General features: G+C 42.0%; 1 protein-coding gene across 1 annotated transcript in view; it reads right to left on the bottom strand.

Annotated features, from left to right (window-relative positions):
* Positions 1 to 15,502, bottom strand: part of KIAA1958 (KIAA1958 ortholog) — a 184,784-nt gene extending 169,282 nt beyond the window's left edge. Inside the window, exon 1 of the mRNA XM_030193773.1 lies at positions 15,351 to 15,502. The gene's annotated coding sequence lies outside the window, so the exon portion shown is untranslated. The remainder of the gene's footprint in view (positions 1 to 15,350) is intronic.
* Between the last annotated feature and the right edge of the window lie 1,164 nt (positions 15,503 to 16,666).

Genomic DNA, 16,666 nt, shown 5'->3' with positions numbered 1-16,666 from the left:
AGAAGTAGCGAAACTGGCGCCTGTCGGGATCAGCCACACCTTCAGTTAAGTGTGACCGCTATTGATAAGCGCATGCTAAGTTGCTGATTATTTTGCTTCAGTCCTACTTGAGTATATATTTTCATAACACAAAGTGTGAACATCCCTACAACCGATTCACTATAAAGAAAAAAAGGCTAAAGAAAAAAAAGAACAAAAACATTAAAAAAAAGTCAATATAAATGCAGATGTAGGTAGGAGGGGGGGGGGGGGGGTTGGTCAATGATGATCTGAGTCTCAGATGGGACTTCTCCATGTTTTAATCTGCTATTCAGCAGCATATCCCAGTGACTGTTGAGACCATTTCCCCCATTACAATACAATACAGTATATATACATGTGAACACAGCATCTACTTTTGAGCTTAGAGTGAATGTGGTAGCAGTTAGCTTAGCAGGGTTTTAAACAAGGTTTGGATAAATTTCCTAAAAGAAAAGTTCATAAGCCATTATTAAGATGGACTTGGGAATATCCACTGCTTATTTCTAGGATAAAGCAGCATAAAATCTGTTTTATTGTTCTGGGATCTTTCCAGTACTTGTGACCTGGATTGGCCACTGTTGGAAGACAGGACACTGGGCTAGATGGACCTTCGATCTGTACCAGTATGGCAACACTTACGTTCTTATATAACTGTAACAAAGCTGGGAGCACTCGTGAATTCATTCAGTCCTACTGAGGTAAAATGAAGCATGATCACAACCCAAAAGTATGAAGAACTCTCTCAACTTCAATGGAACGTCCAAAGAAGAGGATGTGCCATTGGTGGTTCAGGACCTGAAGTTTTGTAATCCAGATTTCCTCCTAACCTCCTCCTCATTTGAACCACGTCTCGCTACACAAAGTGAACTGAATGACCTTGTCAGGGACTTGGAACTATATATAACAGTGAAACAAAGTGTTGGGCTCCAGACTACAGCAGTGGAATCTCAGGTGAGGTTAGGGTTTTTATGTTCCATGACCATCAAAAGGATTTTGACCAATTCTTCTTCGAGGAAGGTGATCTTGTAGCCTGCAACATCAATGGTCTAATGGTGGCCCTCAACATCATTCATGATCCAAATGAGTGGAGACCATTCATCGATTCAAAGACGAGTCTTAAAGCTGTTTTGCTGCATAGTGGCAATGTTTTGCCATCAATTCCAACTGGTCATGTACTTCATATGAAAGAAATCTATAACATGAAAACTTGAGGTGCATAAACCATGACCAATGTTAGTGACAGTTTTGCGATGACTTGAAGACTGTTGCTCTCTTGCTTGGTCTACAGATCAGATACACAAGGTACCACTGTTTCCTCTGTAAATAGAATAGTCGTGTAAGAGATTCCCACTACATCAAGAGAGGCTGGCTGCACAGACAATCAGAGCCTGGGAGAAAAAGCGTTCAGTATCCATTTATTTATTTGGATTTTGCTCACACCTTTTTCAGTAGTAGCTCAAGGTGAGTTACATTCAGGTACACTGCGTATTTCTCTGTCCCTGGAGGGCTCACAATCTAATTTTGTACCTGAGGCAATGGAGGGTTAAGTGACTTGCCAAAGATCACAAGGAGCAACAGTGGGATTTGAACTGGGCACCTCTGGATGTCAAGATCAGTGCTCTAACCACTAGGCCACTCCTCCACTACTTTTTGGATCAAAGAATATTTTGTTACCACCCTTACAAATCAAGCTGGTTCTAATGAAGAACTTTGTCAAGACCATGGACAACACGAAAGCAGCTTTCAAGAACCTCCATGGAAAATTTCCAAGGTTAAAGTGCAACTAGAAAGGAAGAACTTATATAGTATAACTTTTCTAAACTGGCAAAATACAGGCACCTGGTCAGTATCCCAATTGCTTCATAACAACTCTTTTGATGAGCTATGTCTAAATTACATGCTTCAACAGTCATAATATTCACACTGGCTCCAACTTAACTGTATTTCTAATTTAAAAACTTTAGATCCCAAGCCTTGTGTTTTTGAAGTTATAACTTTATGCCAAAACCTGCCAGCTGAGACCAAAACAGCTTCTAAACTGTACAAAAACTACAGAATATGAACATTCTTGTGTTTATATATAGAAAATATGGGAAACTGAACTAAATATTAATTATTCAGACATGGACTGGTAATTATTTTGGACTAAAACAAACCATTTTTCATTATTGGCTGCAATCATCCAATTCTCTTACTTCGTTATTCATAGAACATCAATAAAATCGGCACTAATTTCAAGAGGAGAAATATCCAACACATATTGTTCTTCAGAAATTGGAGCTTTATTCCATTTACTACTGTGGAAATCTATGCTCTTTTTGGAATTCAATATGGGAAAGAATACCTGCTATTCTGTCTTTGGAAAAACACATCTCCATTTCATATAGCATCATACTAGGCTCCTCCACACTAGGACTACAGATTCCTAAACCTCATACAATATAACACAATGCTAGCCTTGGCTACCCATTTAATTGTTACTAACTGGAAAGATAACACCAAGCTGGTACCTGGTCAAAATGGCCCCGACAAAAAAGCTCCAAACAAAAAAAAGCTCCCGACATAATAGTCCTTGACATAACTGCCACTATCAAAATGGTCTGCCCACAATATAACCCTTGACAAGTTGGCCGCACGACAAAAGGGCCCGATCAGGCTGCCCAGAATATGGGACTGCATTTTTTTCCTAATAATCTTACCTTGCCAAACAGGATAAGGTTGGTAAGACTATGAAAATGATGACAATATTGGGGTTTTTTTTTTTAATTAGCATGCTGATGGAAGAATAGTTTAAGTTGCAGAACAGATCATGAATACCAGTTTGTAGCTATAGAATTTTATTTATATATGCTTTGTGCAATTGAATGCTGGTAGGAGTCTTTATCAGTGAAGATTTCAGTTGTAGTTCATTATTTTTTGTGATGTGCTATTTTTTTTTCTGAGGGGGTTGTTTTGTGGGAGGGGCCATTTTGTTACAAGGCTGTTTTGTCAGGGCTTTTTTGTCGGGGCTATTTTGACAGAGATATTATGACTGTGTGCCCACTAAGCTCAATATGTATGAATGGTGTGGTCACCTATGTCTAATAAGAAAATAAAAAGAAGCCACAGCCTGAAAATATCATGTGTTTCTTACATTTTAAGAACATGGACACTACTAGATAACTTTTGTAAGCTTAATTGACAATATCAGATTTACTAAATTTATATAACATGTACATAGTGATATTTAGTTCAATGTACTTATTTATTCATACTGGTGTCCCACAATTATCCAAAAACGAGTTTTGGTTCAACGTGGCTTACACTTAACAGTTGTTAGAGATTACATTGATTCAATTACATTTGTAATTGTATGATGCTGTGTTTTACAGTGGCTGGCAAGATAACTATTAGTACGTATGGAATGCTCATTGGGTTTCTTGAGAAAGGTATGTCTTATGTTTTTAGTTGTTGGGGAGGGGGGTTTGTGGGGAGGGCATGTTATTTGTACCTGTTTTATACTTAAAATTTCAATTAAAAAAAAAAGACTGGAAAAAATTAATATCCGAAATAAGTTTTGGGTTACCTGTCTCTTCTTGCTTGTTGACATACTATCAACACTGACAAATCTTGGAGAATGTGAAGGAATACCTTGAAGGTATAAAATTGTTCTGCGCTCCTCGTGGTTGATGTGTACAGATCTCTCAGAACTTGACCAACTTCTTGGGAGTAATGAACTTGGACAGGAGATCCCCAACCTAGGGTCACTGCATCTGGACTGGCAGATACTGTCTCTGTGTAAAAGAACTCCTGCAAAGAGGTTAGCTATGGAGATTCACCACTGCAGCATTAGAAAGGTGGTGGGCAAAGATCAGTCAAGAGATGATGATATCACTAATTCCACTGGAATTTTAGGTCACACTTTAGACAGGCCAACAGTAAAAATAGACAGCTGCAGACATGTCACCTACGTCAGAAGGAGGCGGGCCTAGGCCAGGGAAGAAGAGACGTCATGGAGACTCTGCGACCAACACAACAGATCTTCCTGCCCGTGCAGCGCTTCAGAAAGAGGTGAGAGGTGCTGCTCGGGTCGGTAATAGGGAGGGGGGTCTCGGTGGAGGGGGGAGCGGTGTAGTCAACCTCAGGGGGGGCAGCGGGGGGCGGGGCACGGGGCGGAAGAATGACGGGAGGCGGAGTTAGCTTTTGCAAAACAGAAGAACAGGAAGGGAGGGGGACCGGGGCTGCTAGAATTTCGCTTTCTCATGGGGGGGGGGGGGGGGGAAGTGGCAGACAGTGGGGAGCAGCGGGGGGGGGGGGGCATGGCCGTCCATACAGGACGCTCCTGATGAGCGCCCTTGCCCCCTCCCGATCCCTTTTTTTATTTTTTTTATTTCATGTGTTTTCTGACACGTTTTCTTACAGCTCAAACACAGCTCTTTTGGACATATGTAATGCAACGTCCTTTTGACCAATCACAGCGCTTTTAGCTCTGCTAATGCGCTGGGATTGGCTCAAAGTTTGTTTATTTTTTCACTTTACGATTTTTCCTGGCACAGAGCTTTCCTAACGAGAGGTCCAGACCTCTCGTTAGATTTCCTGCCTTTTTCCTGCATAAAGGCAATCGGAAAAGGTTAGTGCATCTCGTTTCAATGGGGTTTTTACACTAATTGCTCATCTGCACTCTGTTTTCGTTAGCTGCTAGCTTCCTCGGTAAAAGCCCTTTGATGCATGCAACGGCTCAAAATTTCCTCGTTGGAGGGTCATTAAAGGCTCATTAAGCTTTGGTGCATCTGCCTCTAAGTCCTGGCTGTGATCTTGGGTGCTGTTTGTATGGTATGAACATGAGAGATAAGAGCTTATCTTCTGTCTTCCAGCAGAAAGGCCATGCTCGGTGTCTAAGGCAGCACCTACAAAGGAAACGCTGTTGGTGGTATACCTCACCAACTTTCATCAAAGCCAATTTGCATATTTGATAGATGGCCATGCCCACTTCCAGTTGTGTCAGCCAATCAGAAAAGAATCTGCCCAAGCCACATCTACTCTGCCGCTTTGACAGATGGACATAGCCTTGCCCATGCCCTACTCCAAACCCCACCCCTTTAGTGATGTCACAGAAATTACATCATAACTCCACCCTGACCATATCACACCCCCTTTTTCAAGCTGGCAGCGAGAAATTGATGCTCCATCCTCACTTCCTGTTTCACATTACTTGCTATCTTGGATGAGTCATGTGACAGGAAGTGACAGTAATCACTCCCTATAGCCTAGGAGGAACATGCACAACTTTTTCTTTGAATGCAGTTCACCTATGTCCCTCAAGTTAAACAGAAGGTCCTGACAGGCATACAAATTTAGAGAGTAATCAGCACATACTTTTACCTGCAGGAAGATAGCCCTCGTATATTGTTTTTGGAACTAGCCCTTATGTGTACCAGGTCAACTTTAGCCAATTACCGGGTACATATACTGAGGGCAATTATATAGATACAAAGTTTAATATTTAAAAGAAATACTGCCTTGGGTACAAAATTAGATTGCTAGCTCTGTGGGAACATGGAAATAAATAAGTTAACATACCTGAATGTAACTCATCTCAAGCTACTATCAAAAAGATCAGAGACAAAAAGAAAAAAAAAAAAAGAGCATGTTTTCAAGATCATTCTGGGATGTGCAATTAGGGCAATCAAGATTGTCAAGTTCAATTACTGAAAGCTCAGAGAGGCGGACATAGCCAAGGCTGCCTAATACTCTTTCATTAGCCCTGTTTGAGGTCACTGTACTGAAGTATGCTAAATTGTTTTAAATACGGTTAACATGTGTAAACTAGCTTGTACACACGAACACAATTTTAATGCATACTTGCTAGCTCACGTTACCAAAAACACGGGCTAATGAGGTATTCTGCACAGTTTTACATCTCATTATTCCTATTAATGGGTAGAAAAATGCACCTTGAAATTAATATAGGAACATAAGCGTTGCCATACTGGGACAGACCAAAGGTCCTTCAAGCCCGGCATCCTGTTTCCAACAGTGGTCAATCCAGGTCACAAGTACCTGGCAAAATCCCAAAAGAGTACAATACATTTAATGCTGCTTATCCTCGAAATAAGCAGTGGATTTTCAAAAGTCCTTCTTAATAATGACTTATGGACTTTTCTTTTAGGAAGCTAGCCAAAACTTTTTTAAACCCCGCTAAGCTAACTGCTTTCACCACATTCTCTGGCAACGAATTCCAGAGTTTAATTACACTTTGAGTGAAGAAATATTTTCTCCGATTGCTTTAAATTTAATAATTTTGTAGCTTCATTGTGTGTCCCCTAATTCTAGTATTTTTGGAAAGAGTAAACTAGCGATTCACGCCTACCCATTCCACTCAACTTATTTTATAGGACCTCTATCATATCTCCCATCAGCTGTCTTTTCTCCAAGCTGAAGAGCCCTAGCCGCTTTAGCCTTTCTTCATAGGGAACCCACCTTTATCATTTTCATCACCCTTCTATGTATCTTTTCTAATTCCGTTATATCTTTTTTGAGATGAAGTGACCAGAATTGCACACAGTATACAAGGTGCGGTCCCACCATGGAGCGATATAAAGGAATTATAACATCCTCATTTTTGTTTTCCATTCCTTTCCTATTAATACCTTACATCCTATTTGCTTTCCTTGACGCTGCTGCACACTGAACAGAAGGTCTCAGCATATCATCCACAATGATAATTAGATTCTTGTCCTGGTCTGTGACTCCTACTTGCATAACAGAGCTATAGTTTGGGTTCTTTTTTCCCCACATGCATCACTTTGCACTTGCTCACATTAAACATCATCTGCAATTTGGATGCCCAGTCTCCCAGTCTCATAAGGTCCTCTTGCAATTTTTCACAATCCTCTCACGAATTAACAACTTTGAATAACTTTGTGTTATCAACAAATTTAAATTACATCACAAAAGTTAACCCATTAACACAAAACTAACTACTTTCTGCAACATCCGGAAACATTAACTGTACTACTAGCAAATTACTGCAAGATTCATTTACATGTGATTAATACGGGCAGGTAACACTGGCTATTTTAGGAGTGGAGGAGTAGCCTTATGACTAGTGCAGTGGCCTGAGAATCAGGAAAATAGGTTTGATTCCCACTGCAGCTCCTGGTGGCTCTGGACAAGTCACCTAACCTTCCATTGCCTCAGGTCAGTGGCGTTCTGTGGTTCACTGTCACCCAGGGCGGATCGCTGCTGTGCGCACCCCCCCCCCCCCCCCACCGGATGCAGGGCAACACGGCACCCCCCCCCATCCCAGTCCCCACCTGTCTACCAGCTCCGTCCACCCGGCGCCTCGCACGACTCTGCGATATTGTAAAAAAAAGAAAATCACCTCGTCGGCCCTTCCCTCACTGTGTCCCACCCTCTGATGTAACGTCCTATTTCCTTGAGGGCGGGACAGAGAGTGAGGGAAGGGCAGACGAGGCGATTTTCTTCTCTTACAGCAGCGCAGACGTGAGGCGCCGCACCACACAGCTGCCGGGTGGACGCAGCTGGTAGGGACTCGCCAGCAGAGCACCCTCCCCACCCGTTGACACCCGGGACGGACCGCCCCCACCGCCCCGCCCTTGCTACGCCACTGCCTCAGGTACAAAATAAGTACCTGTATATAATATGTAAACTGCTTTGATTGTAACCACAGAAAGGCAATACATCAAAGCCATACCTTTTCCCATAATACTCATTTGTTTAGGTCAAGGGTTCTCAACCCAGTCCTCGGGGCACACCTAGGCAGTCAGGTTTTCAGATTAACTATGATGAATATGCACATTAGTACATGCAAATTTGTCTCATGCATATTCATTGTACATATCCTTACAATCTGACTGGTTAGGTGTGTGCTGAAGACTAGGGATCTGTCCTTGGACCCCACCTCTTCTCAATCTACACCTCTTCCCTGGGCTCCCTGATCTCATCTCATGGTTTCCAGTATCATCTCTATGCTGATGACACCCAACTGTATCTCTCCACACCAGACATCACCGTGGAGACCCAGGCAAAGGTATCAGCCTGCTTATCCGACTGCTGCCTGGATGTCCAACCGCCACCTGAAACTGAACATGTCCCAAGACCGAGCTTATCGTCTTTCCACCAAAATCCACTTCTCCTCTTCCTCCACTTTCTATCTCAGTTGATAACACCCTCATCCTCCCCGTCTCATCTGCCCGCAACCTCGGAGTCATCTTTGACTCCTCTCTCTCCTTCTCTGCGCATATCCAGCAGATAGCCAAGACCTGTCGCTTCTTCCTCTTTAACATCAGCAAAATTCGCCCTTTGCTCTCTGAACACACCACCCGAACTCTCGTCCACGCTCTCATTACCTCTCGCTGGACTACTGCAACTTACTCCTCACCGGCCTCCCACTTAGCCATCTATCCCCCCTTCAACCTGTTCAGAACTCTGCTGCACGTCTCATATTCCGCCAGAACCGATATACTCATATCACTCCTCTCCTCAAGTCACTTCACTGGCTTCCGATCAGATACCGCATTCAATTCAAGCTTCTCCTTCTTACCTACAAATGCACTCAGTCTGCTGCCCCTCACTATCTTTCTACCCTCATCTCCCCTTACGTTCCCGCCCGTAACCTCCGTTCACAGGATAAATCCCTCCTCTCAGTACCCTTCTCCACCACCGCCAACTCCAGGCTCCGCTCATTCTGCCTCGCCTCACCCTATGCTTGGAACAACCTTCCTGAGCCCTTACGCCAAGCCCCCTCCCTGCCAGTCTTCAAGTCTTGGCTTAATGCCCACCTCTTCAATGCTGCGTTCGGCACCTAACCCTTACCGTTCAGTGAATCCAGACTGCCCCAATTTGACTGCCCCTATCGGACCGACCGTTCACTTGTCTATTAGATTGTAAGCTCTTTGAGCAGGGACTGTCTCTCTTTGTTAAATTGTACAGCGCTGCGTAACCCTAGTGGCGCTCTAGAAATGTTAAGTAGTAGTAGTAAATAGGTTGAGAACCCCTGTTTCAGGCTAACATACTTTAGTACACCAACCTTCTCATCTGAAGATATGCACACAAATGAATATATTAAAAAGGGGCAAATTATATCTCAAATATAAGGGTGGGTGGGGTGTGTGTATGTGGTGTTTTTTTTAACAAGACACTGCAGGAGTAATTAATACCAGCCAGATACTTTTAGAGACCAGAGGTTACTAAAGTAAATGGTACTAAAACAACCTATTTTGTTTCCTTAATATAATACAATAATCTCTTTCTGTGTACCAATTTGATACACTATCAATTTGTTTCCATGCATTCTATGGTTTTGTTATACATATTTGCAAAGAACAGACCCAATGGCTCAGAGGCAGACCTGGGACCGATTTCCAAGCTACAAAAGGACTAAGAAACTAAACTTTCAGCAACCCTGCACCTGAATTAAGTATACAATTGAATGAAATCTTTTCTGAAGCTCTAAGTGACCGATACAGAAAGCTTGCATTAGAGCCATGTGCTGATGGCTTAGTGCACAGCTTCTATCGCAACACCCAATTTTTGTTCACCAATGCTGTCCGCAAGTTATATGAAAACAGGATCTGTGCAAAACGTGCACTAATCAGGGAGAGCACAGTAGAAGCATGCACACAAGATTCTGCACGAAGAGCAGAAAGACGTATCAGGATACGTCTATGTATGTGCTAGAATGCTATTCTGATAGATTACTTCAAGAGGTCCAAGATAATAATACGCAGAGAAGTCAAACAATTAACAAAAAATCCCAGCATCTTAAATCACTAACTGTTGTACACTGCAATACCTTGCTTTCTGGACCATCAGAGGTGGCTTGTTTCACATGAGTGCGCTAAACTCAATAGCTTACAGCTCACCATGGATCGTCATAGGTTGTACCTGACAAAACACAAAGCTATGGACCAATCAACCTGATGTAGCTGGATGAAGCATGGACCATCTTAGCAGCTGGACCCCAAATTAAGTGTTCCATTACACAAAGTTTTTTTTTAACCTAGAAATAAAACAGAGAATCTCTTGGCACTCCCCTCAAAATTTATTTTTCTGTATTTCAGGTACAACACTATTTTCTTACTAGGAAAAGGGTATATCTTAGAGATCTAACTTGATCTAGAAGGATATATGTATGATTGGCAGGGTGGGAGGGGGGCCTTTAGCTGTCTTTTATAAACTATTGGCGGGTCAGGAAAATTAAACAGAAGGAAAGTAAACTTACAAACCAGCAAAATGTGAGCTGGAGAAGGGTACCTAAAGTCACAAAATGAGCAGCACATGATTTGTGCGAGTATGCCAAAGGTGTACCACTGTCTCGTTTAGATACACAGTATAAGATCATGTTTAGAAGTTATTTGACGAAGTAATTGTATATGGAATAAATGCAGAATGCTGGAGAGGTTGAGGTCAACAAGGGACCCAACTACATCTGGTAGGAATGTCCACCTACTCAGACTTTCTGAACAGCAGTGCATGCCAAAGTGCAAAATATAAAATACAGAGAACACTATGTTATTAGGCTACCTGGGTGATACCACAAATAGATGCCTGGGTGGAAGGGATCTTGCAAACTTACTTCCTGCTAGCAGCAACATTAGTAATTGCATTCAAGTGGAAACACCAAGCCCCTCTTTCATTGGATAACTGGTTGAAGAAGACAGAAGAGGCCACAGTTAAGTGGTATGGACATACAGCTCAATTTATTTCTGTATGGAAACCATTGGAAAATTCCTTGGTTTAGAAGCAGAAATATGATAATGTAAATATCACATGGCTCCTTATGACAAGTGTTGAATCCAGAAACCCACAATAACAAGTTTTGTGGTATCAAACAGCACGGAAGTACATCATATGTACGGTTCAAATACAATAGATTCCCCAACATACCTTTGCAATTCAAAACATTTTATCCCTTCTATCCTCTCTTTATTTCCCACACCCAACCCCCCCCCCCCTTTATATTTGGTAATTTTTATTGTTGTTATTTTGTTAACAAAATTGTAAGTCTTATGTTAAACTGTTCCTGCTGTACACTACCTGGTTGAATCTCTTCATAAAGGCTGTTAATAAATCCTAATAAATAAAATATTTAGGCCACTCATGCACGTGCTAGCAAGCTTATAGGTTTACTATGTTAACTCATTGTGAGTTATCCACAATCTATATATATAAAAGGCACTTTTGAAGCCTCAAGCCGGAAGCTTGAGGCGCCCGAGATATCCGGTTTGGCCTGCAGGCTCCAGTCACTGTAGCTCCGCCCTCGCGTCAAAACGCGATGATGTTGAGGGCGGGGCGGCCCTCGCGTCAAAACGCGATGACGTTGAGGGCGGGGCGGCCCTCGCAACCACGTCACTGAGGGACGAAGAGACGAAGAGGAGAGGTGTGCAACTCGGAACGGAGGCACGGAGGGGGTGTCTGCAACTCGGGAGGGAGGGAGGGAGGACGGGGGGGGATTACCCTGCTAGCGCCCGTTTCATTTTTGTCAGAAACGGGCATTTCTTACTAGTGTTATAATAGTTTGTTTGGGTATTTTCACAATGAACATATGCCACTAACTTCTGGGCAGTTAGCATATGTTAGTTTATAGTTCTTAATGAAGATTCATTGTACATGGAAGTTCATATGCTCTTATTGTCTGTATAATAATAATAATAATAATAAACTGGTCTTATATCCCGCTAGTTCTTCACGGTTAAAAGCGGGTTACACAATCATAAGAGATCAGAATCACTCATCTTGGAATAAAAACGAAAAGTTTTAAAACCTAGGGCCCTGTTTACTAAGCTGCTCTATAGGTGCGCTAGCATTTTTAGCGCTCACTAAAAATTAGTACATGTAAACACTAGAGACACCCATAGGAATATATGGGTGTGTTTAGTGTGAACTAACTTTACAGTGTATTAAAAACATGATTGAACCTTAATAAGCAGGGCCCCTAATCAATTACGCAAATGCAGAACATATTTCTAAAATAAACAAGTTTTCATCCTTTCCTGAAAATCAAAATATGAAGGAGAAGAATGAAAAATATCCGCAAAATCATTCCAGAACCTGGCTGCCTGGAAAGCCAAACTTACTTCAAATAAACAAACAAACAAACAATCTCTTTTTCCCCTTTGCCGAGGGAAATGAAAAACCAACATCACCTTTACGATTTGTTCTCTGAACAGCAAAGAACTGAAAATCAGCATACAGATAATCAGGTGCTAAACAAAACATCGACTTTAAAAAGAAAACAAGCTAACTTAACAAGTATTCTGGCATCAATAGGCAACCAATGCAATTTTAAATAACTAGAACAAATATTATATTTAGATAGACTGAAAATCAGATGAACTGCAATATTTTGAATGGTCTGTAGTTTCGTAAGCAGGCCTTTATTACATCCTAAAAAAAAAAAAGAAGATTATCAGTAACGCCTGGACCAGTAATTGGTCTTGTTCAAAATAACTGCACACACTATAATTTCCTCATTAGAAGAAAACAAGTTTTAACTAGAGGAAACCCGAAACCTGACTATCCAATGAACTATCCAACGAACTAGCACTATCAACTAAGACAACTAATATCTTGGTAAAGGGAGAAAATTCAAAATAACTTAATACAAATTGTCTTGGGAATATTTACTTGTTTGGTATCAAAGCATAAGAATTTTGTTTTTTCTGCATTCAATTTATGACAAAACATCCAGTTACCTAACAATGATACACAGTGCTGAATTGAAAAAGGGTCAATCTCATATATAGAATTACATGGAATCAGAACTGAAATATCATCTGCCTAAATGTAATGTAAAATATTGTTACTCTGTGACAAAAAAACCTAAGGGCTATAGAAAAACATTGAAAAGTATAGGCGATTAAGGCAATCCTTGAGGAACTCCACATATATTCTGCCATGAAGATGAGAGAACATCCTTCATCTTAACCGTGCAAGAACGAGCCAAAAAAAAAAAAAAATCACTGAACCAGTTTACCACATTATCAGCAATACCAATATCCTTAAGTGACTGAAAAAGAATTTTATGATCCACTAAATCAAATGCACATTACATATCTCCCTTCACTCATAATACTTCTGGCATTATCTAACAAGGAACTAACAACTGTTTCAGTACTGAAAAAGGGCCGAAACTCATAGTGAGCTGAATGCAACACAGAAATGATAAGTAGTAGTAGTAGTAGTAGTAGTAAATACTGATTTGTACAGTTACCAAACCTTCCATTAGTTTAGCAAAACGGAATTGAAGCCACTGGTCTAAAATTGGATATTGTAGAAATAGGCAATTTTGAATCTTTCAATATAGGAGTAACAATTATTTATCCTAAATCACCAGAAAATAAACCCAAGGCCAGCTGCTCCTGAATCCAATCATATAAAGCTAAACGAAAGAAAGGAGAAGCAGCTTGCATCAAGTAAGGAGGACAACTATCCAGAGTACAATAAGTGGTGCGAAAAGCACTGAACAGTTAAGAGGTAGAATATTATTCCCGTAAAAAAGTTTGCAATGCAGCTATTCATGTGCACAGGTGTGAGCAAAAAAAAAAACGTATTTGCACACACCTGTGTGCAGCAGCGATGCTACTACAGAAAAATGAGCTAACCCTTCTATGCTTCCTCAGACTTGCTGCTAAAGCCCAGGTGCTGCGCTCAGCCTTAAAGTCTTCTGCATACTTCTCTGCATCATGGTGGATTAGCTAATAGGTTCATTGCCATCAATTTTAATATGTTGTGCAAGTCTTTGCTGAATTAGCTTCCATGCAAAACCCTATTCTCCCACAAAAACGTACACAGATGTCACATTAATGTCTGCGCAATTTTGCTGCGCTGGCCCCCGAGAACTTTCTCTCATATTTTTGGTCTTCATGTCAGCCACTGGGGGAGGGGGGGGGGGAAAGAGGAAAACAGATCAATATTAATGGCATATTCCCTATGAGCACCTGCTAAAGCTTCAGTGTTGGGTCTAATTTCTGCTTAAATTTCCACCTGTAAAAGGTGTAACCTCAAAAAGGATTTTTTTCCATTAACTATTAGTCATCAAGCCCCCTTCTTGTGGGACTCACTACCAGAAAAAATTAGATTAGAAGCTACTTATTTTAGCTTTTGTAAGAAATGTAAAACATTTCTCTTTTTGAAATATGTTCAAATATAATTGAGTTAAGATTAATACTTTAGATACTTAAATATTATTATGTGTCCCAGTTTTGTACTGGTCTCATTACCCCCCCCCCCCCCCCGAATCTGCATTGAAACAGAATGTTGGGTAATGCAATACAAATATTGTACTGTAAGCTGGGTCAGATCTAGTTGATCTTGGATGGAAGACCTATCATGCAAACAATCAAGCAGGCCAAAAGTTATAAATATAAATCCCTGTTACTCAGCACACAAAAATCTAAAAAAAGACCCCCCCCCCCCCCCCCCCCCCCCCCCCAAAAAAAAAAAAACAAAAACAAAAACACGCACACAGCTGGCAAGGACCTAGGATATTAGGGAGAAGAGTTCAACACCTCAGAGCAAGGGAATCCCTACTCAGAAGGCAGAAATGTTAGGATTTGTTCAGGGGCTCCAGATCTCTATTCTAGTCAGTAGAGCCTGTCATTGGAAAGACAATGGTGTAATCCTCTCTTCCTTTCCATATAAATAGTCACCAGATAGTTGCAAACAAAAGCTTTTATCACACCACAAATCCAGTGGAGGTCATCTGCAACTAAACCTTAAGTAATCCACTGGCTTAATTCTTGGATCAGAAGGAGGTTGTCCATCCTCTTTCACCTATTTTATTGGACGCGCAGCCATCAGGGGGGTTCAACTTCAGACAGTCTCGTTTTCCTTCAAATCAGAGCGCAGACAACATGCCCTCCCTCCCTCCCCAGTTCCAAACAATACCTACACATGCTACACCGAGAGGGCACCAGAATCCCCAGTGGCGACATCAAGGGAGTACAAGGTAGAGACATACACGTAAATACACTCTCTCCTCCAGGACCAGACAAGCAGCCCAGTCTGTGCGCGATTCTCGCCAGACAATCCATCCCAGTTATCACGTCCTCCTCCCTCCAACTAGAGAAAGAGAGGCGGCAGTATGGACTCATGAGAGAAAAGGGATGATGAATTCCCTAAATACACACGCTGGTAAAGAAGAGAATCAATAAACAGCTACCAAAGAACTGGAACAAAAAAACCATATCTATTGAAGAATCATTAAAGTTGAGAAGAAAGGTGAGGCAAAGGCAATAGAGGAGCAATGCGCGTGCAGCTTCCCCCCCCCCCAGGCGCACTCCCTGCCGCTTTGTGTCACACCCCCTCCCCGTGCACTCACCTACCTGCAGGTGTATCTCCATAGGAATGCAGGGGGAGGGGGCAGCACCTGCTCCGAAGCCTCAAATAAAAGCAGTTTTAATTTTTCCCCCCTCCTCCACGCCTCTTTTGTTTTTAAAGGGAAGGCAGCAGCACTCCTCCTCGCGCTCCCGGTCCTCCTTTTATCCTTCCCTTCTGGACTGCCCCCCCCTCCCACCTTTTCCTTTGTGTGAGTGGCCCGGGGCTGCCCTCCCTCCTCCAATGTGCTGAGGATTAAACGTCGGTGGCGAGGAGAAGCGTTATAGGAGGAATATGAACGAGAGAGTCACAAGGAGCACGGAACTGGAAGAAGGGGAACGAGAGAGCTCCAATTCGGCTACCGGAAATCGAAGGCCTGATCATAAATATACCACAGGAAGTGTGCAATAACACACACAGAGCCGGACCCCCACCCACCCCCACGCCGCACACACCGCAGGGACACTAGAGGCGGCGCGCGCCCTCTCTTCAGCCTTCGCCGGCTTCCACCAGGCACCGCCCCCATTGTGAGAGTGGGCGGGGCCTGGCTGCCATGTTACTTTTAGCCTACGTTCTTTTCACTTCTCAGCCACAGGAGGAGGAGATAGTGATGGTTCTGGGTCGCGACATGAAAGGGCCATGTATTTCGCTCTTTCCAGCGCTGTGCACGTTTAGAGAGCTGGTAGACTGTGAGCTCCTTTTTCTTCTGGACTTCGGAGTTTGCTTTTAGATCTACTGTACCCGTGATACGCTTAACCGCTTATTCCAAACGAAATTGGAAGTATTAAAAAAAAAAAAAATCGAGAACCGAGGAAAAGAAATCAGTCCAAAGAGGGAAGCTGTCAGACCCTTTATCAGGTGTAGACCGAAAATTTAGATAGGAACATAACACAACTTTTTTATTGACTGTTTAGGTTTTGTTTTGTTTTTAATTTCTTGCTTGAGGTCAGCTGTACTTGTCTTAGCACCAATCACCAAAGTTCTGTTTGTAGGTATTGTTGTTAAAGGTGCTAGACGTATTTGTCATTCTTGAGATTTACAAAAAAAAAACAACTTGGTAATGTATACAAGACATGGAGAAAAGAATGAAAATACGAAATAGACGTTTGGTATACATGCATAGAAGAGATATACCAAGTCTGAAAAAAAATGTTGAGGGCGATTTTAGCACCCACCCCCAATTCCACTAATGCTCCCTATTAGCTCCACCCCTACCCCACCCTCATTCTAGAAAATATCTTATTTACACTATTGATAACGGGGAAGAATAAATTTCTCCTTCCTATCATCTGTTCACAGCTTCTCTTTTAACAGCTTCCCTATC

This window comes from Microcaecilia unicolor, chromosome 2 (assembly GCF_901765095.1).
Source record: "Microcaecilia unicolor chromosome 2, aMicUni1.1, whole genome shotgun sequence".
NCBI lineage: Eukaryota > Metazoa > Chordata > Amphibia > Gymnophiona > Siphonopidae > Microcaecilia > Microcaecilia unicolor.
Note: the sequence above shows the minus strand (reverse complement) of the source record. Positions and strands in the feature narration are given on the sequence as shown.